The following is a 27,230-nucleotide window of genomic DNA, read 5'->3' on the forward strand; positions in this document are numbered from 1 at the left end:
GAGTAGCCTGATGACTCAGGGGTTCACTACAGACTTCAGTCTGAGAGTAGCTTGATGACTCAGGGGTTCACTACAGACTTCAGTCAGAGTAGCCTGATGACTCAGGGGTTCACTACATACTTCAGTCTGAGAGTAGCCTGATGACTCAGGGGTTCACTACAGACTTCAGTCTGAGTAGCCTGATGACTCAGGGGTTCACTACATACTTCAGTCTGAGAGTAGCCTGATGACTCAGGGGTTCACTACAGACTTCAGTCTGAGAGTAGCCTGATGACTCAGGGGTTCACTACAGACTTCAGTCAGAGTAGCCTGATGACTCAGGGGTTCACTACAGACTTCAGTCTGAGAGTAGCCTGATGACTCAGGGGTTCACTACAGACTTCAGTCAGAGTAGCCTGATGACTCAGGGGTTCACTACATACTTCAGTCTGAGAGTAGCCTGATGACTCAGGGGTTCACTACAGACTTCAGTCTAGGAGAGTAGCCTGATGACTCAGGGGTTCACTACAGACTTCAGTCAGAGTAGCCTGATGACTCAGGGGTTCACTACATACTTCAGTCTGAGAGTAGCCTGATGACTCAGGGGTTCACTACAGACTTCAGTCTGAGAGTAGTCTGATGACTCAGGGGTTCACTACAGACTTCAGTCAGAGTAGCCTGATGACTCAGGGGTTCTCTACATACTTCAGTCTGAGAGTAGCCTGATGACTCAGGGGTTCACTACAGACTTCAGTCAGAGTAGCCTGATGACTCAGGGGTTCACTACAGACGTCAGTCTGAGAGTAGCCTGATGACTCAGGGGTTCACTACATACTTCAGTCTGAGAGTAGTCTGATGACTCAGGGGTTTACGACAGACTTCAGTCGGAGAGTAGCCTGATGACTCAGGGGTTCACTACAGACTTCAGTCAGAGTAGCCTGATGACTCAGGGGTTCACTACAGACTTCAGTCTGAGAGTAGCCTGATGACTCAGGGGTTCACTACAGACTTCAGTCAGAGTAGCCTGATGACTCAGGGGTTCACTACAGACTTCAGTCAGAGTAGCCTGATGACTCAGGGGTTCACTACAGACTTCAGTCTGAGAGTAGCCTGATGACTCAGGGGTTCACTACAGACGTCAGTCTGAGAGTAGCCTGATGACTCAGGGGTTCACTACAGACTTCAGTCTGAGAGTAGCCTGATGACTCAGGGGTTCACTACAGACTTCAGTCAGAGAGTAGCCTGATGACTCAGGGGTTCACTACATACTTCAGTCAGAGTAGCCTGATGACTCAGGGGTCCACTACAGACTTCAGTCTGAGAGTAGCCTGATGACTCAGGGGTTCACTACAGACTTCAGTCTGAGAGTAGCCTGATGACTCAGGGGTTCACTACATACTTCAGTTTGAGAGTAGCCTGATGACTCAGGGGTTCACTACAGACTTCAGTCTGAGAGTAGCCTGATGACTCAGGGGTTCACTACAGACTTCAGTCTGAGAGTAGCCTGATGACTCAGGGGTTCACTACAGACTTCAGTCTGAGAGTAGCCTGATGACTCAGGGGTTCACTACAGACTTCAGTCTGAGAGTAGCCTGATGACTCAGGGGTTCACTACAGACTTCAGTCAGAGTAGCCTGATGACTCAGGGGTTCACTACATACTTCAGTCTGAGAGTAGCCTGATGACTCAGGGGTTCTCTACAGACTTCAGTCAGAGTAGCCTGATGCCTCAGGGGTCCACTACAGACTTCAGTCAGAGTAGTCTGATGACTCAGGGGTTCACTACAGACGTCAGTCTGAGAGTAGCCTGATGACTCAGGGGTCCACTACATACTTCAGTCAGAGTAGCCTGATGACTCAGGGGTTCACTACAAACGTCAGTCTGAGAGTAGCCTGATGACTCAGGGGTCCACTACATACTTCAGTCAGAGTAGCCTGATGACTCAGGGGTTCACTACAGATTCAGTCTGAGAGTAGCCTGATGACTCAGGGGTTCACTACAGACGTCAGTCTGAGAGTAGCCTGATGACTCAGGGGTCCACTACATACTTCAGTCAGAGTAGCCTGATGACTCAGGGGTTCACTACAGACTTCAGTCTAAGAGTAGCCTGATGACTCAGGGGTTCACTACATACTTCAGTCAGTGTAGCCTGATGACTCAGGGGTTCACTACAGACTTCAGTCTGAGAGTAGCCTGATGACTCAGGGGTTCACTACAGACTTCAGTCTGAGAGTAGCCTGATGACTCAGGGGTTCACTACATACTTCAGTCAGTGTAGCCTGATGACTCAGGGGTTCACTACAGACTTCAGTCAGAGTAGCCTGATGACTCAGGGGTTCACTACAGACTTCAGTCTGAGACTTCCATCATTAAAGTCGTTTATGATGACAATAGACATGAGGTGCGTTGCACCAAACAAAGTCATCAGCAACTGGATTGTCTTTAACCAATTACAGTATCAAAACCATATGACGAATTTCCATACCGCCGCCTTAGCCAATGTGTGTTCTGGCGCTGGCCCAACCCATCGGTTTCTGGACCAATCAGAAGGCTCCGAATGCATTGGCATTGGGTGAAGGGTCAGGGAGATACTCAGATCCTGACTCATTGAGGAGAAGAAACTAACTCCCGGGGGGAGCATAGCGTTTGGCCAGAACAAGGAGTCTGGGTAACCAGGCAAGTGTGAGAGCCCGTTGTGTATGCGTGTGCGTGTGTCTGTTTCCACATGTGAGAGATATTTGTTTCATGGGCGCTATATTACTATGACTGACCCTGTAAAACACCACATTACACTGCACCTATCATACTATGACTGACCCTCTAAAACAACACCTATCATACAACTATGACTGACCCTGTAAAACAACACCTATCATACAACTATGACTGACCCTGTAGAACAACACCTATCATACAACTATGACTGACCCTGTAAAACAACACCTGTCATACAACTATGACTGACCCTGTAGAACAACACCTATCATACTACTATGACTGACCCTGTACAACAACACCTATCATACTACTATGACTGACCCTGTAGAACAACACCTATCATACTACTATGACTGACCCTGTAAAACAACACCTATCATACTACTATGACTGACCCTGTACAACAACACCTATCACACTACTATGACTGACCCTGTACAACAACACCTATCATACTACTATGACTGACCCTGTAAAACAACACCTATCATACTACTATGACTGACCCTGTAAAACAACACCTATCATACTACTATGACTGACCCTGTATAACAACACCTATCATACTACTATGACTGACCCTGTAAAACAACACCTATCATACTACTATGACTGACCCTGTAAAACAACACCTATCATACTACTATGACTGACCCTGTAAAACAACACCTATCATACTACTGGGACTGACCCTGTAAAACAACACCTATCACACTACTGGGACTGACCCTGTAAAACAACACCTATCATACTACTATGACTGACCCTGTAAAACAACACCTATCATACTACTATGACTGACCCTGTAAAACAACACCTATCATACTACTATGACTGACCCTGTAAAACAACACCTATCACACTACTATGACTGACCCTGTAAAACAACACCTATCACACTACTATGACTGACCCTGTAAAACAACACCTATCACACTACTATGACCCTGTACAACAACACCTATGACACTACTATGACCCTGTAAAACAACACCTATCACACTACTATGACTGACCCTGTAAAACAACACCTATCATACAACTATGACTGACCCTGTAAAACAACACCTATCACACTACTGGGACTGACTCTGTACAACAACACCTATCATACTACTATGACTGACCCTGTAAAACAACACCTATCATACTACTATGACTGACCCTGTAAAACAACACCTATCATACAACTATGACTGACCCTGTAAAACAACACCTATCATACAACTATGACTGACCCTGTAAAACAACACCTATCATACAACTATGACTGACCCTGTAAAACAACACCTATCATACTACTATGACTGACCCTGTAAAACAACACCTATCATACTACTATGACTGACCCTGTAAAACAACACCTATCATACTACTATGACTGACCCTGTAAAACAACACCTATCATACAACTATGACTGACCCTGTAAAACAACACCTATCATACAACTATGACTGACCCTGTAAAACAACACCTATCATACAACTATGACTGACCCTGTAAAACAACACCTATCATACTACTATGACTGACCCTGTAAAACAACACCTATCATACTACTATGACTGACCCTGTAAAACAACACCTATCATACCACTATGACTGACCCTGTAAAACAACACCTATCACACTACTATGACTGACCCTGTAAAACAACACCTATCATACTACTATGACTGACCCTGTAAAACAACACCTATCATACTACTATGACTGACCCTGTAAAACAACACCTATTATACAACTATGACTGACCCTGTAAAACAACACCTATCATACAACTATGACTGACCCTGTAAAACAACACCTATTATACAACTATGACTGACCTGTAAAACAACACCTATCATATTACTATGACTGACCCTGTAAAACAACACCTATGATACTACTATGACTGACCCTGTAAAACAACACCTATCATACTACTATGACTGACCCTGTAAAACAACACCTATCGTACCACTATGACTGACCCTGTAAAACAACACCTATCATACCACTATGACTGACCCTGTACAACAACACCTATCATACTACTATGACTGACCCTGTAAAACAACACCTATCATACTACTATGACTGACCCTGTAAAACAACACCTATCATACTACTATGACTGACCCTGTTAAACAACACCTATCATACTACTATGACTGACCTTGTAAAACAACACATTACACTGCACCTATCATGTGTAAGTGCAGGCATCACATTAACCAGCCTGATAAATAGCTAATTTCCAATTTGATTAATTTGTCTAAACTCTGAATAGAATAGGAATGGAGATAGACAGACTATCACATTCAACCAAATGGTGTTATCGAGACCTACTCAGGCTGGTTATAGACCTCCTCAGGCTGGTTATAGACCTACTCAGGCTGGTTATAGACCTCCTCAGGCTGGTTATAGACCTCCTCAGGCTGGTTATAGACCTCAGGCTGGTTATAGACCTCCTCGGGCTGGTTATAGACCTCCTCAGGCTGGTTATAGACCTCCTCAGGCTGGTTATAGACCTACTCAGGCTGGTTATAGACCTCCTCAGGCTGGTTATAGACCTCCTCAGGCTGGTTATAGACCTCAGGCTGGTTATAGACCTCCTCAGGCTGGTTATAGGCCTATTCAGGCTGGTTATAGACCTCCTCAGGCTGGTTATAGACCTCCTCAGGCTGGTTATAGACCTCAGGCTGGTTATAGACCTCCTCGGCTGGTTATAGACCTCCTCAGGCTGGTTATAGACCTCCTCAGGCTGGTTATAGACCTCCTCAGGCTGGTTATAGACCTACTCAGGCTGGTTATAGACCTCTTTAGACTGGTTATAGACCTACTCAGGCTGGTTATAGACCTCCTCAGGCTGGTTATAGACCTCCTCAGGCTGGTTATAGACCTCCTCAGGCTGGTTATAGACCTACTCAGGCTGGTTATAGGCCTACTCAGGCTGGTTATAGACCTCCTCAGGCTGGTTATAGACCTCCTCAGGCTGGTTATAGACCTTCTCAGGCTGGTTATAGACCTCCTCAGGCTGGTTATAGACCTCCTCAGGCTGGTTATAGACCTCCTCAGGCTGGTTATAGACCTACTCAGGCTGGTTATAGACCTCCTTAGGCTGGTTATAGACCTCCTCAGGCTGGTTATAGACCTCCTCAGGCTGGTTATAGACCTCCTCAGGCTGGTTATAGACCTCCTCAGGCTGGTTATAGACCTCCTCAGGCTGGTTATAGACCTCCTCAGGCTGGTTATAGACCTCCTCAGGCTGGTTATAGACCTCCTCAGGCTGGTTATAGACCTCCTCAGGCTGGTTATAGACCTCCTCAGGCTGGTTATAGACCTCCTCAGGCTGGTTATAGACCTCCTCAGGCTGGTTATAGACCTCCTCAGGCTGGTTATAGACCTACTCAGGCTGGTTATAGACAGACTATCACATTCAACCTATACTGTAGACCATATAGTCCATCTATCCTATTTAATAAGGACTGAAGACAGAGACAGATGATTTGGTACCAGTTTACCATATATATATATATTATATATCAGTGTAACCATAGTGTTGTAACATATAGAAATTAAATCAAAATAGCCTAGTACACACACCAACACTTTTCAACTGATCAAATCAAAAGGGCATTGCACAGGTGGAAAAATAGTGGACAGTCTGGTACAGTGCAAATTCTGAACCACTGGACAATCAGAGTGCCCTCTAAAGGTGGACAACAACATTATAAACTAAAGCACTGATCAGTGGGAGCAGAGATCAGAGTGACCTCTAAAGGTGGACAACAACATTATAAACTAAAGCACTGATCAGTGGGAACAGAGATCAGAGTGACCTCTAAAGGTTAGATCCAAAAATTAAATCACTAAATAGGGTTGCCAAGCTTAATCGACTAAAACAATCCATTCAAATTAAATGGCTTGATAAACATGACATTGGTGGTTGAAGTTATCCCTCTAGTGGTGTGGGGGCTGTGCTTTGGCAAAGTGGGTGGGGTTATATCCTTCCTGTTTGGCCCTGTCCGGGGGTGTCCTCGGATGGGGTCACAGTGTCTCCTAACCCCTCCTGTCTCAGCCTCCAGTATTTATGCTGCAGTAGTTTATGTGTCGGGGGGCTAGGGTCAGTTTGTTATATCTGGAGTACTTCTCCTGTCCAATTTGGTGTCCTGTGTGAATTTAAGTGTGCTCTCTCTAATTCTCTCTTTCTCTCTTTCTCTCTCTCGGAGGACCTGAGCCCTAGGACCATGCCTCAGGACTACCTGACATGATGACTCCTTGCTGTCCCCAGTCCACCTGGCCGTGCTGCTGCTCCAGTTTCAACTGTTCTGCCTTATTATTATTTGACCATGCTGGTCATTTATGAACATTTGAACATCTTGGCCATGTTCTGTTATAATCTCCACCCGGCACAGCCAGAAGAGGACTGACCACCCCACATAGCCTGGTTCCTCTCTAGGTTTCTTCCTAGGTTTTGGCCTTTCTAGGGAGTCTTTCCTAGCCACCGTGCTTCTACACCTGCATTGCTTGCTGTTTGGGGTTTTGGGCTGGGTTTCTGTACCGCACTTTGAGATATCAGCTGATGTACGAAGGGCTATAAAAATAAATTTGATTTGATTTGACATTAATACCACCGCCAGCCACATCCGAATCCCCGGTGCAGACATATTCAGAAATCAAAAAAATTGTTTAGTTTAAAAAGCTCCGAGGAAGGCCAATATAACAATATAACACTTTTCAATGAGAAAACGAAAAATCAATTTTGGCAAAAAAATCGAATAGAAAAGACTTGTTTTTTCCAAGATGTAGCCTACGATGCAATCAAGACTGTGGTCATTTTAATAAGTAGAACCAAAAAACTACTTAGCCTACATTCGAACCTCACCTTCAGAAGCTTCGGGCATCTTACCAATTAAATAGCCTAGTTGTGTTGTTGGTTCCTTGAACAGAACTAGAGCCCATCACTAGCAGCCCACCTCTTCCAATGCATTGTGGAAACGTCTTCATCTAATTCCACTAAGATGAAGATCTGAGATCAGTATTACATCCTGGCATTTCAACTATACTCTGATTGCGTCGTGTCCCGCCATTCGTTGATTTCGGGAAGCACAGGCCCGTGTCTAATTTGATCAGCTGTTGTCAACAACGCCGAAATGAGTAGGACATCCAGGGGCCATTTCAAAAAGTTTACTCGATTTAAGAAACCTTACGTGGCCTATGTATAGAATGTATTTTACTATATTAAACTGTATTTATTTTCCCGCATACTCAAACGGCTTACTATTTAGGACACACATGTACGGGTATTCGGCCATGGCCAGTGGTTATGTTCCAAAATAGCACCCTATTCCCTATACAGTGAACTACTTTTGACCACGGCCCATTGGGGTTCTGATTGTACCTCAAAACATTGAAATGACTGCAGTCCTCTGACATTTAACACCCGCTATCGTCTTTAAAAATAGCAAAAGGTGCCTCCGCGCCTCTCAGCTCCCCCCCCCCCACCCACACACACACACCATTCTCTACGAATACAATTTACCACTCCAAGGGTTCAATTAGAAACCCATTTCCAATTGAGATTTTCTAACGGGGAATTATCAGAGGCGAGAGGACGTCTGTTTCATGTTTTAATTTGAGAGAAAGAGAGGAAAAAAAAAGAGATTTGAATTTCCTTTTTTTTCATGGTGGTAATGCTTTATTAAAACAGCCAGCTAATTGGCCTTCATTCCCTGTTCCCTGAAGATAACGAGGCCTTAGTACCCTTCACCTGCTAGAAGTGATGTCAGAGGGAGTATGGATCAACAGTTCCTGTATTTCTGTCCTCATAGGAAGCAGTGCAATTATGGAGATGTTAATGGTTACAAATGGCACAATCATCCTTGTGACAGTCTGTGTGGGTCTGTGTCTGTGTGGGTCTGTGTCTGTGTGGGTCTGTGTGGGTCTGTGTTTGTGTGGGTCTGTGTCTGTGTGGGTCTGTGTCTGTGTGGGTCTGTGTGGGTCTGTGTCTGTGTGGGTCTGTGTGGGTCTGTGTCTGTGTGGGTCTGTGTTTGTGTGGGTCTGTGTTTGTGTGGTTCTGTGTGGGTCTGTGTTTGTGTGGGTCTGTGTCTGTGTGGGTCTGTGTGGGTCTGTGTTTGTGTGGGTCTGTGTCTGTGTGGGTCTGTGTCTGTGTGGGTCTGTGTGGGTCTGTGTCTGTGTGGGTCTGTGTCTGTGTGGGTCTGTGTGGGTCTGTGCCTGTGTGGGTCTGTGTTTGTGTGGGTCTCTGTCTGTGTGGGTCTGTGTCTGTGTGGGTCTGTGTCTGTGTGGGTCTGTGTCTGTGTGGGTCTGTGTCTGTGTGGGTCTGTGTCTGTGTGGGTCTGTGTGGGTCTGTGTCTGTGTGGGTCTGTGTTTGTGTGGGTCTGTGTTTGTGTGGGTCTGTGTTTGTGTGGTTCTGTGTTTGTGTGTGGCTTCTTACCTTGATCGTTGGCCATCTTGTCTGGATGTTCCACTGAAAGAGAGAAAGAGAGTGGGATAGAGAAAGAGAGGTATACATGGGGAAAGAAAGAGGGGGGAGAGAGAGAGAGAAATAACAATTTAGTGGTGAAGATTGTCATGGGATAGAGAGAGAGAGAGAGAGAGAGAGAGAGAGAGAGAGAGAGAGACACAGAGAGACACAGAGAGACACAGACAGACAGACAGACAGACAGAGACAGAGAGAGGATCTAATAATTAAAATGTGGTCAAGTATATGGGGAGGAGGTGTAGACACATTTGATATCCATCAATAACGATACGGCACCTGGTATAGACAACCTAGATGGAAAACTATTGAGAATGCTAACAGACCATCACCACCCCGATGCCTTTAACCGAAGCCAAAAGGAACGTTTGTCCACAGGCGTGGAAGGAAGGTAAAGTAATTCCACTACCTAAATATAGTAAAGCACCCTCTGCTGGCTCTAACAGCCACCCAATTTGTTTGCTGCCTGTTCTTAGTAAACAAATCTTAGTAAGCAAAGAAAGATCTAGTAAAGCTGCAGCTCAAAACAAAGCAACACGCCTTGCCCTTTACATTTTTTTGAACCTTTATTTAACTAGGCATGTCAGTTAAGAACAAATTCTTATTTACAACGACGGCCTAGGAACAGTGGGTTCTGCCTTGTTCTGCCCTGCCTTGTTCAGGGGCAGAACGACAGATTTTCACCTTGTCAGCTCGGGATTCGATCCAACAACCTACCGCACAGAACTAACATCTACAACATGCATCAATGACTTTTACGGTTGAGGGTTGAGGAGAAATGGACTACTTTGTCTTCCAGTCTTTCTAGGAAACATGTGTGTGTCTATTTGCATTTCCTTCCAACAGACATGCAGCACCAGATGGGTTTCTTCACTATGGCCAAACCAAAAACAAGAGATTTAATGCGTCGCTTAGTAAGAGCTGTATAGAGCCTCCACTCAGGAAAAAACCAGGGTTAGCTTTAAAAAGCAGGGTTAGCTTTAAAAAAGCAGGGTTAGCTTTAAAAAAAGCAGGGTTAGCTTTAAAAAAAAAAGCAGGGTTAGCTTTAAAAAAAAAAAGCAGGGTTAGCTTTAAAAAAAGCAGGGTTAGCTTTAAAAAAGCAGGGTTAGCTTTAAAAAAGCAGGGTTAGCTTTAAAAAAAGCAGGGTTAGCTTTAAAAAAAAGCAGGGTTAGCTTTAAAAAAAGCAGGGTTAGCTTTAAAAAAGCAGGGTTAGCTTTAAAATAAGCAGGGTTAGCTTTAAAAAAGCAGGGTTAGCTTTAAAAAAGCAGGGTTAGCTTTAAAAAAGCAGGGTTAGCTTTAAAAAAGCAGGGTTAGCTTAAAAAAGCAGGGTTAAAAAAAAAGCAGGGTTAGCTTTAAAAAAAGCAGGGTTAGTTTTAAAAAAGCAGGGTTAGCTTTAAAAAAGCAGGGTTAGCTTTAAAAAAAGCAGGGTTAGCTTTAAAAAAAGCAGGGTTAGCTTTAAAAAAGCAGGGTTAGCTTTAAAAAAGCAGGGTTAGCTTTAAAAAAAGCAGGGTTAGCTTTAAAAAAGCAGGGTTAGCTTTAAAAAAGCAGGGTTAGCTTTAAAAAAAAGCAGATAAATAACATCTTGTTTCACAGCGCCTCTCTTCTATCTAAAAATGTAATGTAACTGTAACAATATGTATATATGAATAATGAATAGCTTTTTAAAAATCTCTTGCTCTCTTGTCCCTTATTCTATTACATTTGATCGACACTCTAAATTCCATTTCCTCAATAGGATACAAAAGGCTCAAAGCACTGAACACCCACAGAAGTGAGCTGAGGAGAATGACATGTATAAATGCAGACCAGCAATTAAATACATTTTCTGACAGCTCAACTACAGTAAGACATAATAACAATGATTCATATTGAAAACTTGTAACAGAGGTTCTCTATCATTTACTGTAAATGTTCATTGCCATGATAATAGATCAGATATCTGAGCTTGATTAGTTATTTAACTAGAGACCGTATTCTTAAAGCGTTATAAAAATAGGAGCGTTGATCTAGGATCAGATTATTATATTATATCAGCCTATTCAGAATAATCTATGTATAAAGGCAAAACTGATCCTTGTTCAGCTCTTTGATATGCTTTATGAACACTGGCCCAGGATATGTGTCACGCCCTGACCTCTTTGTTTTCTTTATTATTTTCGTTAGGTCAGGTGTGACGAAGGTGGTATGTGTGTTTTGACTTATCTAGGGTTTTTTGTACATCTATGGGGTTTTGGTATTGTCTAGGTAAATGTAGGTCTATGGTGGCCTGAATTGGTTCCCAATCAGAGGCAGCTGTTTATCGTTGTCTCTGATTGGGAATCCTATTTAGGTTGCCATTTTTCCATTTTGGTTTTGTGGGTTATTGTCTATGGTTATTTGCATGTCAGCACTAGTTGTTTATAGCTTCACGGTCGTTTTGTTGCTTTGTTTGTTTAGTGCTCTTCGTTTTAATAAAATAAGAATTTATTCCAATCACGCTGCACCTTGGCCTCCTTGTTGGGAGCGTGTAACTGGTCAGGCACCGTGTTATGCAGAGATGCGCACGGTGTCTCCATGAATGGGCATCCAGCCAGGACGTATTGAGCCAGCTCTTTGTTCTGGATCTCCAATGCGCCGCCACGCTCCAGCGACGGTCCCCAGTCCGGGGCCTCCAGCGACGTTCCCCAGTGATGGTCCCTAGTCCAGGGCCTCCAGCGACGTTCCCCAGTGACGGTCCCCAGTCCAGGGCCTCCAGCGACGGTCCCCAGTGACAGTCCCTAGTCCGGGGCCTCCAGCGACGTTCCCCAGTGACGGTCCCCAGTCCAGGGCCTCCAGCGACGGTTTTCAGTCCGGGGTCTCCAACGACGGTCCCCAGTTCGGGGTATCCAGTGACGGTCCCCAGTCCAGGGCCTCCAGCGACGGTCCCCAGTGATAGTCCCTAGTCCGGGGCCTCCAGCGACGTTCCCCAGTGACGGTCCCCAGTCCAGGACCTCCAGCGACGGTTTTCAGTCCGGGGTCTCCAGCGACAGTCCCCAGTCCGGAGACACAGTGTGCAGAGCCGGCGCAGGATATCCTGGTCCAAGGAGGTGTACTGGAGACCAGAAGCGCTGACTCGGCACCATCCGTCCTGGCTGGATGCCCATTCTAGCCCGGCCAATGCGAGGAGCTGGAATAGAGCGCATAACACGGTGCCTGACCAGTACCACTGTACCCTATGGTAAGCACGAGGAGTTGGCTCAGGTCTCCAACCTGCCTCAGCCAATCTCCTCGTGTTACCCCCCCCAAAATGTTTTATTGTTGCTGCCTCTCGGGCTTCCGTGCTAACCGTGTCCCCTCATATCGTCACCATTCCACCTCTCCACCTGCTTCCATGGCAGGGTCTTGTCCCCTGCCATTACCTCCTCCTAAGTCCAGGATGTCCTCCACTCATCTTTCTCCCGGGCCCAGGATATCCACTCCTCATTAACCCGCTGCTTGTTCCTTTTGTGGTGGGTTTTTCTGTCACGTTCGTCGTAAGGATCGGACCAAGGTGCAGCGTGGTATGCGAACATTCTTCTTTATTGAAGAACGAAACACTGAACAAACTAACAAAGCGAACCGTGAAGCTATATGGATAGTGCAGACAGGCAAATAAACATAGGACAAGAACCCACCAACACAAAATGGAAAATAGCTACTTAAATATGATCCCCAATCAGAGACAATGATAAACAGCCGCCTCTAATTGGGAACCATATCAGTCCACCATAGACATACAAATTACCTAGACCTACAAAACCCTAGACATACAAAAACCCTACACAATAAAAAAACTATCATACCCACCCTCGTCACACCCTGATCTAACCAAAATATAAAGAAAACAGAGATATCTAAGGTCAGAGCGTGACAGATCTACTTGGGACCTCCGTTCACTGTTCACTGTGTGCAACGGATGCTAAACAGCACATTAATTAATGTTCTCCTGCAGGACTAGATTAGCGGGGGAGATGCTACTTAGCGTTAGCTTGTTTTCCTTGACCGAAAGTGGTGAAGTAGCATTGGCAGAGCGTTAGCTCATCTCCCTTAGCCTACAGTGATGTTGTAGCATAGGCACAGCATTGGCCCGTTTCCCTTGACCTACAGTTATAAAGTAGCATTAGCACTTTTTCCCTTAACCTACAGCGATGAAGTCGCATTAGCACAGCGTTAGCTCGTTCCCTTTAACCTACAGTGATGAAGTAGCATTAGCACAGCTTTAGCTCGTTTCCCTTAACCTACAGTGATGAATTAGCATTAGCACAGCGTTAGCTCGTTTCTTTTGACCTACAGTGATGAAGTAGCATTAGCACAGCATTAGCTCGTTTCCATTGACCTACAGTGATGAAGACAAACAGTGTGCTAACGCGACTGGATCTAACTTCAGAAATCAAGAGGAAATAATTAGTGAGAGACTCCTCCAACTGTGAATCAGGACTGGATGTGAGGATGAGAGAAGGTAGTTAACGGGGCTGGATGTGAGGATGACAGGGGAGAAGGTAGTTAATGGGACTGGATGTGAGGATGACAGAGGAGAAGGTAGTTAACGGGACTGGATGTGAGGATGACAGGGGAGAAGGTAGTTAATGGGACTGGATGTGAGGATGACAGAGGAGAAGGTAGTTAACGGGACTGGATGTGAGGATGAGAGAAGGTGGTTAACAGGACTGGATGTGAGGATGACAGGGGAGAAGGTAGTTAACGGGACTGGATGTGAGGATGAGAGAAGGTAGTTAACGGGACTGGATGTGAGGATGACAGGGGAGAAGGTAGTTAAGGGGACTGAATGTGAGGATGACAGGGGAGAAGGGAGGTTAACAGGACTGGATGTGAGGATGAGAGAAGGTAGTTAACGGGACTGGATGTGAGGATGACAGGGGAGAAGGTAGTTAAGGGGACTGAATGTGAGGATGAGAGGGAGAAGGTAGTTAACGGGACTGGATGTGAGGATGAGAGAAGGTAGTTAACTGGACTGGATGTGAGGATGAGAGGGGAGAAGGTAGTTAACAGGACTGGATGTGAGGATGAGAGGGGAGAAGGTAGTTAACAGGACTGGATGTGAGGATGACAGGGGAGAAGGTAGTTAACTGGTTGGCTGAAAGCAGCTTTGAGAAAGGTTAACGATAGGCTGAAAGCAACTGTGAGAAAGGTTAACGATAGGCTGAAAGCAACTGTGAGAAAGGTTAACGATAGGCTGAAAGCAACTGTGAGAAAGGTTAACGATAGGCTGAAAGCAACTGTGAGAAAGGTTAACGATAGGCTGAAAGCAACTGTGAGAAAGGTTAACGATAGGCTGAAAGCAACTGTGAGAAAGGTTAACGATAGGCTGAAAGCAACTGTGAGAAAGGTTAACGATAGGCTGAAAGCAACTGTGAGAAAGGTTAACGATAGGCTGAAAGCAACTGTGAGAAAGGTTAACGATAGGCTGAAAGCAACTGTGAGAAAGGTTAACGATAGGCTGAAAGCAACTGTGAGAAAGGTTAACGATAGGCTGAAAGCAACTGTGAGAAAGGTTAACGATAGGCTGAAAGTAACTGTGAGAAAGGTTAAAACCTCTTGAAACTCTGGGGGCGCTATTTCATTTTTGGATGAAAAACGTTCCCGTTTTAAACAAGATATTTTGTCACAAAAAGATGCTCGACTATGCATATAATTGATAGCTTTGGAAAGAAAACACTCTGAATTTTCCAGAACTGCAAGGATATTGTCTGTGAGTGCCCCAGAACAGGAGCTACAGGCAAAACCAAGATGAAACTGCAACCAGGAAATGAGCAGGATTTTTGAGGCTCTGTTTTCCATTGTCTCCTTATATGGCTGTGAATGCGACAGGAATGAGCCTGCCCTATCTATCGTTTCCCCAAGGTGTCTGCAAGCAGTGTGACGTATTTGTAGGCATATCATTGGAAGATTGACCATAAGAGACTACATTTGCCAGGTGTCCGCCCGGTGTCCTCCGTCGAAATTGGTGCGTCATTTTCAGCTGCTGGTATTTTTCCATGGGATTCTGAGACGAAAGCAGGCTTCCACGAATGGCATATCAATGAAGAGATATGTGAAAAAACAACTTGAGGATTGATTCCAAACAACGTTTGCCATGTTTCGGTCGATATTATGGATTTAATTTGGAAAAAGTTTGACGTTTTGGTGACTGAATTTTCGGTTCGTTTCGGTAGCCAAATGTGATGTGCAAAACGGAGCGATTTCTCCTACACAAAGATTCTTTCAGGAAAAACTGAACATTTGCTATGTAACTGAGAGTCTCCTCATTGAAAACATCCGAAGTTCTTCAAAGGTAAATTATTTTATTTATTTGGTTATCTGGTCTTTGTGAAAATGTTGCGTGCTAAATGCTACGCAAAATGCTAAGCTAGCTTGCAATACTCTTACACAAATGCTTGATTTGCTATGGTTCAAAAGCATATTTTGAAAATCTGAGATGACAGTGTTGTTAAGAAAAGGTGAAGCTTGAGAGCAGGCATATTATTTTCATTTCATTTGCGATTTTCAGAAATCGTTAACGTTGCGTTATGCTAATGAGCTTGAGGCTGTATTCACGTTCCCGGATACGGGATGGGTAGTATCAAGAAGTTAACGATAGGCTGAAAGCAACTGTGAGAAAGGTTAACGATAGGCTGCTCATCCCGTACCTTTGTTAGTCCTGAAGTGGATGGGGTCTGACAGGGGACCCACTCCCTTGGCATTCTTAGCCTGGATCCTGAAGTAGTAGACGGTGTCCAGGTTCAGGTCCATCACCTGGTGGGTCAGACGGTCTCCACTGATACTCTCCATTACCCAGTCATCTATAGGCATGTTCTTATCCAGGGTGTAGTACAGGATATAGCCTGGTAGAGAAACAACACACAGAGGAAGACTGATTAACCCTGACCATAACTCAGTCATCTATAGGCATGTTCTTATCCAGGGTGTAGTACAGGATAGAGCCTGGTAGAGAAACAACACACAGAGGAAGACTGATTTAATCCTAACCATAACCCAGTCATCTATAGGCATGTTCTTATCCAGGGTGTAGTACAGGATATAGCCCGGTGTGTTAGAAAGATAACAACACAGAGAGAGTCTAAGTAACAAACCTTGACAATTACTATAGGAGTTGACAAGACAGCACAAAACAGATCTGTGACCAGGCTAGAGTTTTGTCCAATGTAGAATAACATGTAGCCTGGCAGGTCACAAAGACAACACGCCGGCTGAGGAATCATCTCCGCTGCAACAACTGTTTTGGTTTACTTATCTTTTTAATTTTATGCTCTTAGTCATGTTCCAGGGAACCTTACGTCATGCTATTGCACACGAGCTGAGTCATGTAGTCTACAGACCTCTACATCATAACAGAATCAACAGGTAGCTGAGTCATGTAGTCTACAGACCTCCACATCATAACAGGTAGCTGAGTCATGTAGTCTACAGTCTACAGAATTAACAGCGGTATCTTCACAATTAGTGTTATTTTCATTGTTTACAAGTAATCACTAGAGACATTATACACCAGGAGAGAATATGTGGAACACAAGAAATGAACATTCAGTACGACGAGCAGAGATGACCTGATACACTACAGGTCATTCAGTACAACGAGCAGAGATGACCTGATACCCTACAGGTCATTCAGTACAACGAGCAGAGATGACCTGATACACTACAGGTCATTCAGTACAACGAGCAGAGATGACCTGATACACTACAGGTCATTCAGTACGACGAGCAGAGATGACCTGATACCCTACAGGCCATTCAGTACAACGAGCAGAGATGACCTGATACCCTACAGGTCATTCAGTACAACGAGCAGAGATGACCTGATACACTACATGTCATTCAGTACGATGAGCAGAGATGACCTGATAAACTACAGGTCATTCAGTACAACGAGCAGAGATAACCTGATACCCTACAGGTCACTCAGTACAATGAGCAGAGATAACATGATACCCTACAGGTCATTCAGTACGACAAGCAGAAATAACCTGATACCCTACAGGTCATTCAGTACGATGAGCAGAGATAACCTGATACCCTACAGGTCATTCAGTACGATGAGCAGAGATAACCTGACACCCTACAGGTCATTCAGTACGACGAGCAGAGATAACCTGACACCCTAAAGGTCATTCAGTACGACGAGCAGAGATAACCTGATACCCTACAGGTCATTCAGTACGATGAGCAGAGATAACCTGACACCCTACAGGTCATTCAGTACGATGAGCAGAGATAACCTGACACCCTAAAGGTCATTCAGTACAACGAGCAGAGATAACCTGATACCCTACAGGTCATTCAGTACGATGAGCAGAGATAACCTGATACCTTCCAGGTCATTCAGTACGACGAGCAGAGATGACCTGACAACCTACAGGTCATTCAGTACGACGAGCAGAGATAACCTGATACCCTACAGGTCATTCAGTACGAAAAGCAGAAATAACCTGACACCCTACAGGTCATTCAGTACGACGAGCAGAGATAACCTGATACCCTACAGGTCATTCAGTACGACAAGCAGAAATAACCTGACACCCTACAGGTCATTCAGTATGACGAGCAGAGATGACCTGATACCCTACAGGTCATTCAGTACAACGAGCAGCGATGACCTGATACACTACAGGTCATTCAGTACGACGAGCAGAAATAACCTGACACCCTACAGGTCATTCAGTACAACAAGCAGAAATAACCTGACACCCTACAGGTCATTCAGTATGACGAGCAGAGATGACCTGATACCCTACAGGTCATTCAGTACAACGAGCAGAGATAACCTGACACCCTACAGGTCATTCAGTACGACAAGCAGAAATAACCTGACACGCTACAGGTCATTCAGTATGACGAGCAGAGATGACCTGATACCCTACAGTTCATTCAGTATGACGAGCAGAGATAACCTGACACCCTACAGGTCATTCAGTATGAAGAGCAGAGATGACCTGACACCCTACAGGTCATTCAGTACGACGAGCAGAGATAACCTGATACCCTACAGGTCATTCATTACGATGAGCAGAGATAACCTCACACCCTACAGGTCATTTAGTACGACGAGCAGAGATAACCTGATACCCTACAGGTCATTCAGTACGATGAGCAGAGATAACCTGACACCCTACAGGTCATTCAGTACGACGAGCAGAGATAACCTGACACCCTAAAGGTCATTCAGTACGACGAGCAGAGATAACCTGATACCCTACAGGTCATTCAGTACGATGAGCAGAGATAACCTGACACCCTACAGGTCATTCAGTACGATGAGCAGAGATAACCTGACACCCTACAGGTCATTCAGTACGATGAGCAGAGATAACCTGATACCTTCCAGGTCATTCAGTACGACGAGCAGAGATAACCTGATACCCTACAGGTCATTCAGTACGACGAGCAGAAATAACCTGACACCCTACAGGTCATTCAGTACAACAAGCAGAAATAACCTGACACCCTACAGGTCATTCAGTATGACGAGCAGAGATGACCTGATACCCTACAGGTCATTCAGTACAACGAGCAGAGATAACCTGACACCCTACAGGTCATTCAGTATGACGAGCAGAGATGACCTGACACCCTACAGGTCATTCAGTACGATGAGCAGAGATAACCTGATACCCTACAGGTCATTCAGTACGACGAGCAGAGATAACCTGATACACTACAGGTCATTCAGTACAATGAGCAGAGATAACATGATACCCTACAGGTCATTCAGTATGATGAGCAGAGATGACCTGATACCCTACAGGTCATTCAGTATGACGAGCAGAGATAACCTGATACCCTACAGGTCATTCAGTATGATGAGCAGAGATGACCTGATACCCTACAGGTCATTCAGTATGACGAGCAGAGATAACCTGACACCCTACAGGTCATTCAGTACGATGAGCAGAGATAACCTGACACCCTACAGGTCATTCAGTATGACAAGCAGAGATAACCTGACACCCTACAGGTCATTCAGTACGACAAGCAGAAATAACCTGACACCCTACAGGTCATTCAGTACGACAAGCAGAGATAACCTGACACCCTACAGGTCATTCAGTACGACAAGCAGAGATAACCTGACACCCTACAGGTCATTCAGTACGACAAGCAGAGATAACCTGATACACTACAGGTCATTCAGTACAATGAGCAGAGATAACCTGATACCCTACAGGTCATTCAGTACGACGAGCAGAGATGACCTGATACCCTACAGGTCATTCAGTATGATGAGCAGAGATGACCTGATACCCTACAGGTCATTCAGTATGACGAGCAGAGATAACCTGACACCCTACAGGTCATTCAGTACAATGAGCAGAGATAACCTGATACCCTACAGGTCATTCAGTACGACGAGCAGAGATGACCTGATACCCTACAGGTCATTCAGTATGATGAGCAGAGATGACCTGATACCCTACAGATCATTCAGTATGACGAGCAGAGATAACCTGACACCCTACAGGTCATTCAGTACGATGAGCAGAGATAACCTGACACCCTACAGGTCATTCAGTACGACGAGCAGAGAGAACCTGATACCCTACAGGTCATTCAGTACGACAAACAGAGATTACCTGATACACTACAGGTCATTCAGTACAACGAGCAGAGATGACCTGATACCCTACAGGTCATTCAGTACAACGAGCAGAGATGACCTGATACCCTACAGGTCATTCAGTACAACGAGCAGAGATAACCTGATACCCTACAGGTCATTCAGTACGATGAGCAGAGATAACCTGATACCTTCCAGGTCATTCAGTACGACGAGCAGAGATAACCTGATAACTTCCAGGTCATTCAGTACGATGAGCAGAGATAACCTGATACCTTCCAGGTCATTCAGTACGACGAGCAGAGATAACCTGATAACTTCCAGGTCATTCAGTACGACGAGCAGAGATAACCTGATAACTTCCAGGTCATTCAGTACGATGAGCAGAGATAACCTGATACCTTCCAGGTCATTCAGCCTTAAAACAATCTTTAAAGATTGCAGTAGAAGCCTGGTATTTGACTGACTGTGTCCCAAAGGACAGAATGACTGACTGTGTTCCCACATAGTTAGTGTGGGGAGCAGGGAACAAGGAAACAGCATCCATCTACCACACACACAGTTCTGTCCGCAGGGAGCACTCTATTGGCCGTAGTTTGACTTCAGTCGTCATCAGGATCTTTACTGGAGACTGATTTACAACATTGAGGAGAGGAGAAGGGTGGAGAGGAGAAGGAGAGGATGGGGAAGGGGGAATAGGGGAGGAAAAGGGTGTAGGGTGGGGGAAGAGGTGGGGTGGAGGAAGAGGAATGGAGGGGGAGGAGGGGAAGAGAGGAATTGCACACGAGCTGAGTCATGTAGTCTACAGACCTCTACATCATAACAGGTAGCTGAGTCATGTAGTCTACAGACCTCTACATCATAACAGGTAGCTGAGTCATGTAGTCTACAGACCTCCACATCATAACAGGTAGCTGAGTCATGTAGTCTACAGACCTCCACATCATAACAGGTAGCTGAGTCATGTAGTCTACAGACCTCTACATCATAACAGGTAGCTGAGTCATGTAGTCTACAGACCTCCACATCATAACAGGTAGCTGAGTCATGTAGTCTACAGACCTCTACATCATAACAGGTAGCTGAGTCATGTAGTCTACAGACCTCTACATCATAACAGGTAGCTGAGTCATGTAGTCTACAGACCTCCACATCATAACAGGTAGCTGAGTCATGTAGTCTACAGACCTCTACATCATAACAGGTAGCTGAGTCATGTAGTCTACAGACCTCTACATCATAACAGGTAGCTGAGTCATGTAGTCTACAGACCTCCACATCATAACAGGTAGCTGAGTCATGTAGTCTACAGACCTCCACATCATAACAGGTAGCTGAGTCATGTAGTCTACAGACCTCCACATCATAACAGGTAGCTGAGTCATGTAGTCTACAGACCTCCACATCATAACAGGTAGCTGAGTCATGTAGTCTACAGACCTCTACATCATAACAGGTAGCTGAGTCATGTAGTCTACAGTCTACAGAATTAACAGCGGTATCTTCACAATTAGTGTTATTTTTATTGTTTACAAGTAATCACTAGAGACATTATACACCAGGAGAGAATATGTGGAACACAAGAAATGAACATTCAGTACGACGAGCAGAGATAACCTGATACACTACAGGTCATTCAGTACAACGAGCAGAGAGAACCTGATACCCTACAGGTCATTCAGTACGACAAACAGAGATTACCTGATACACTACAGGTCATTCAGTACGACGAGCAGAGATGACCTGACAACCTACAGGTCATTCAGTACAACGAGCAGAGATGACCTGATACCCTACAGGTCATTCAGTACAACGAGCAGAGATAACCTGATACACTACAGGTCATTCAGTACAACGAGCAGAGATAACCTGATACCCTACAGGTCATTCAGTACGACGAGCAGAGATAACCTGATACCCTACAGGTCATTCAGTACGACGAGCAGAGATGACCTGATACCCTACAGGTCATTCAGTATGACGAGCAGAGATAACCTGATACCCTACAGGTCATTCAGTATGATGAGCAGAGATGACCTGATACCCTACAGGTCATTCAGTATGACGAGCAGAGATAACCTGATACCCTACAGGTCATTCAGTATGATGAGCAGAGATAACCTGATACCCTACAGGTCATTCAGTACAACGAGCAGAGATAACCTGACACCCTACAGGTCATTCATTACGATGAGCAGAGATAACCTGACACCCTACAGGTCATTCATTACGATGAGCAGAAATAACCTGATACCCTACAGGTCATTCAGTACGACAAGCAGAAATAACCTGACACCCTACAGGTCATTCAGTACGACAAGCAGAAATAACCTGACACCCTACAGGTCATTCAGTACAACGAGCAGAGATGACCTGATAAACTACAGGTCATTCAGTACAACGAGCAGAGATAACCTGATACCTTCCAGGTCATTCAGCCTTAAAACAATCTTTAAAGATTGCAGTAGAAGCCTGGTATTTGACTGACTGTGTCCCAAAGGACAGAATGACTGACTGTGTTCCCACATAGTTAGTGTGGGGAGCAGGGAACAAGGAAACAGCATCCATCTACCACACACACAGTTCTGTCCGCAGGGAGCACTCTATTGGCCGTAGTTTGACTTCGGTCGTCATCAGGATCTTTACTGGAGACTGATTTACAACATTGAGGAAAGGAGAAGGGTGGAGAGGAGAAGGAGAGGATGGGGAGGGGGGAATAGGGGAGGAAAAGGGGGGTAGGGTGGGGGAAGAGGAGGGGTGGAGGAAGAGGAATGGAGGGGGAGGAGGGGAAGAGAGGAAGGGAGGAGGAGGGGAGGAGAGGAAGGGAGGAAAGGAGGGGTGGAGAAGGAGAGGAAGGGAGGGAGAGGAGGACTATGGGTCTTCTATGGGAGAAGGGAAGGGTAGTGCTTGGGTCCAAGGTGGAGACGGTACTTTAGACTAGATAAAGGGTCCAGGTTGGAGACAGTAACAGTACTATAGACTAGATAAAGGGTCCAGGGTGGAGACAGTAACAGTACTATAGACTAGATAAAGGGTCCAGGGTGGAGACAGTAACAGTACTATAGACTAGATAAAGGGTCCAGGGTGGAGACAGCAACAGTACTATAGACTAGATAAAGAGTCCAGGGTGGAGACAGTAACAGTACTATAGACTAGATAAAGGGTCCGGGGTGGAGACAGTAACAGTACTATAGACTAGATAAAGGGTCCAGGGTGGAGACAGTACTATAGACTAGATAAAGGGTCCGGGGTGGAGACAGTAACAGTACTATAGACTAGATAAAGGGTCCAGGGTGGAGACAGTAACAGTACTATAGACTAGATAAAGGGTCCAGGGTGGAGACAGTAACAGTACTATAGACTAGATAAAGGGTCCAGGGTGGAGACAGTAACAGTACTATAGACTAGATAAAGGGTCCAGGGTGGAGACAGTAACAGTACTATAGACTAGATAAAGGGTCCAGGGTGGAGACAGTAACAGTACTATAGACTAGATAAAGGGTCCAGGGTGGAGACAGTAACAGTACTATAGACTACATAAAGGGTCCAGGGTGGAGACAGTAACAGTACTATAGACTAGATAAAGGGTCCAGGGTGGAGACAGTAACAGTACTATAGACTAGATAAAGGGTCCAGGGTGGAGACAGTACAGTACTATAGACTAGATAAAGGGTCCAGGGTGGAGACAGTAACAGTACTATAGACTAGATAAAGGGTCCAGGGTGGAGACAGTAACAGTACTATAGACTACATAAAGGGTCCAGGGTGGAGACAGTAACAGTACTATAGACTAGATAAAGAGTCCAGGGTGGAGACAGTAACAGTACTATAGACTAGATAAAGGGTCCAGGGTGGAGACAGTAACAGTACTATAGACTAGATAAAGGGTCCAGGGTGGAGACAGTAACAGTACTATAGACTAGATAAAGGGTCCAGGGTGGAGACAGTAACAGTACTATAGACTAGATAAAGGGTCCAGGGTGGAGACAGTAACATTACTATAGACTAGATAAAGGGTCCAGGGTGGAGACAGTAACAGTACTATAGACTAGATAAAGGGTCCAGGGTGGAGACAGTAACATTACTATAGACTAGATAAAGGGTCCAGGGTGGAGACAGTAACAGTACTATAGACTAGATAAAGGGTCCAGGGTGGAGACAGTACTATAGACTAGATAAAGGGTCCAGGGTGGAGACAGTACTATAGACTAGATAAAGGGTCCAGGGTGGAGACAGTACTATAGACTAGATAAAGGGTCCAGGGTGGAGACAGTAACAGTACTATAGACTAGATAAAGGGTCCGGGGTGGAGACAGTAACAGTACTATAGACTAGATAAAGGGTCCAGGGTGGAGACAGTAACAGTACTATAGACTAGATAAAGGGTCCAGGGTGGAGACAGTAACAGTACTATAGACTAGATAAAGAGTCCAGGGTGGAGACAGTAACAGTACTATAGACTAGATAAAGGGTCCAGGGTGGAGACAGTAACAGTACTATAGACTAGATAAAGGGTCCAGGGTGGAGACAGTAACAGTACTATAGACTAGATAAAGGGTCCAGGGTGGAGACAGTAACAGTACTATAGACTAGATAAAGGGTCCAGGGTGGAGACAGTAACATTACTATAGACTAGATAAAGGGTCCAGGGTGGAGACAGTACTATAGACTAGATAAAGGGTCCAGGGTGGAGACAGTAACAGTACTATAGACTAGATAAAGAGTCCAGGGTGGAGACAGTAACATTACTATAGACTAGATAAAGGGTCCAGGGTGGAGACAGTACTATAGACTAGATAAAGGGTCCAGGGTGGAGACAGTAACAGTACTATAGACTAGATAAAGGGTCCAGGGTGGAGACAGTAACAGTACTATAGACTAGATAAAGGGTCCAGGGTGGAGACAGTAACAGTACTATAGACTAGATAAAGGGTCCAGGGTGGAGACAGTAACATTACTATAGACTAGATAAAGGGTCCAGGGTGGAGACAGTACTATAGACTAGATAAAGGGTCCAGGGTGGAGACAGTAACAGTACTATAGACTAGATAAAGGGTCCAGGGTGGAGACAGTACTATAGACTAGATAAAGGGTCCGGGGTGGAGACAGTAACAGCACTTCTGTTCTTACCCATGATCCGTCCGTTCGTCTCCATGGGGGGTTGCCAGCTAATCAGAATAGCTCTGGGTCTCCCCTCACGACTGATTACCGTCAGGTCCTTGGGGGCGGAGCTGGGAGCTGTCAGCCAATCAGGATAGGAGAGAAACAGGAAGTAAGGGTCAGAGGTCAAGTTTATACCACAAACAACATCGGTCCTAATTCTGTCATCACGTCATCACACATTGATGCTGATTTGAGGCATAATTAATCCTGAGGTTTAATTAATCCTGAGGTTTAATTAATCCTGAGGTTTAATTAATCCTGAGGTTTAATTAATCCTGAGGTTTAATTCATCTTGAGGTTTAATTAATCCTGATGTTTAATTGTATCCCATAAGTACAGTAAACTGCCACAGCACAGGCTGCATTGTCCTTAAAGGTAGACTCGGTGAAACGGCGTTGCTACGAGCAGCACCACAGATATTTAGACGAGAGAGATGCGAGACAGTCACACACAGTACTAAATCTGTACATGTGCACGGGTTCGCTTCACGCTGTTCACAGCCTGGTAGCCAGGGCATGACAACAGAGGACAAGTTGAGCATCGCGCTTCACCGCTCTTTCGTTGTCGCAGAAATGTACCCATGCTGTTTACTTTCTGCATCTATGTCATATCGCGGCGTTTAATTGGCCAGACATAAAGGGACCAATTGCAACCAGATAATCGCCAGCTGATCTCTCGTTAAACCATCAATAAGTGCTATATTCACCTACACAGCTGATCTCCGTTACAACCATTATTGGTCACCTGATTATCTCTCCCTACAAGATGATGTGGGTGTTATCTTAGTCCTCCTTGTTACCAAAACGCTGTTATGATACGTTCAGCAGCTGGTGGGTTTTATCATAGGAATAGTTTCATCTTGCTTGTTGAGCAGACTTAGTGCGGGTTTAGCTATTTGACCATCATTCAACTGAAATAATGCATTTCCTCATTTACCACGGCAAATCTACTGCCTGCAATTTACCCCGACACGTTGTAAACACATTGTAAACACGTTGTAAACACTTTGTGAACACGATGTGAACACGTTGTAAATGCGATGTAAACACTTTGTGAACACGATGTGAACACATTGTAAACACTTTGTGAACACGTTGTAAACACGTTGTAAACACATTGTAAACACGTTGTAAACACGTTGTGAACACGATGTAAACACTTTGAACACGATGTAAACACGTTGTAAACACGAAGTAAACACGATGTAAACACGATGTAAACACGATGTGAACACGTTGTAAACACGTTGTAAACACGTTGTAAACACGTTGTGAACACGTTGTAAACACTTTGTAAACATGCTGTAAACACGATGTAAACACGATGTAAACACATTGTAAACACGATGTAAACATGTTGTATACACGTAAACACTTTGTAAACACGCTGTAAACACGCTGTAAACACGCTGTAAACACGTTGTAAACACGATGTAAACACATTGTGAACACGTTGTGAACGCGTTGTGAACACGCTGTAAACACGTTGTAACCACGTTGTAACCACGTTTTAAACACGTTGCAAACATGTTGTAAACACGATGTGAACACATTGTAAACACTTTGTGAACACGTTGTAAACACTTTGTGAACACGATGTAAACACGTTATAAACATGTTGTAAACACGTTTTAAACACGCAGAACACGCGTTGTAAACACGTTGTAAACACGTTTTAAACAAGTTGTGAACACGTTGTGAACACATTGTAAACACTTTGTAAACACTTTGTGAACACGATGTGAACACGATGTGAACACGTTGTAAACATGTTTTAAACACGTTGTGAACACGTTGTAAACACGTTTTAAACATGATTTAAACACGTTTTAAACACGTTGTGAACACGTTGTGAACAAGTTTTAAACACGTTGTAAACACGTTGCGAACACGTTGTAAACATGTTGTAAACACAATGTGAACACGTTGTATGAAGGAAAACTAATGGTGTAGCCAATTAATATTATTGTATTTGTCTCTGTTATTGTATTATTGTATTTAAAAAGAAAATGGTCTGACATGGTCATTTCTTATCAAGAACAGAGGTAAAATATCCCCCGGACACTCCTTATATAAAATGTGTAACTATTTTAAAATATATTTTTTAACCTTTAGTCAGTTAAGAACACATTCTTATGACGACCTACCCCCCGGCCAAACCCGGATGACGACGCCCTATGGGACTCCCCAATCACGGCCAGTTGTGATACAGCCTGGAATCGAACCAGGGTGTCTGTCGTGATGCCTCAACCACTGAGCTGCAATGCCTTAGACTGCTGCGCCACTCACTTCAACACTGTCTGCACCTGGGTC

The 27,230-nt window shown here is 44.7% G+C and overlaps 1 pseudogene; it reads right to left on the reverse strand.

The window, feature by feature from the left end:
* Positions 1-27,230, reverse strand: part of LOC135529387 (netrin receptor DCC-like) — a 197,934-nt pseudogene that overhangs the window by 61,549 nt on the left and 109,155 nt on the right.

Source organism: Oncorhynchus masou, unplaced genomic scaffold (assembly GCF_036934945.1).
Source record: "Oncorhynchus masou masou isolate Uvic2021 unplaced genomic scaffold, UVic_Omas_1.1 unplaced_scaffold_1155, whole genome shotgun sequence".
Lineage (NCBI taxonomy): Eukaryota > Metazoa > Chordata > Actinopteri > Salmoniformes > Salmonidae > Oncorhynchus > Oncorhynchus masou.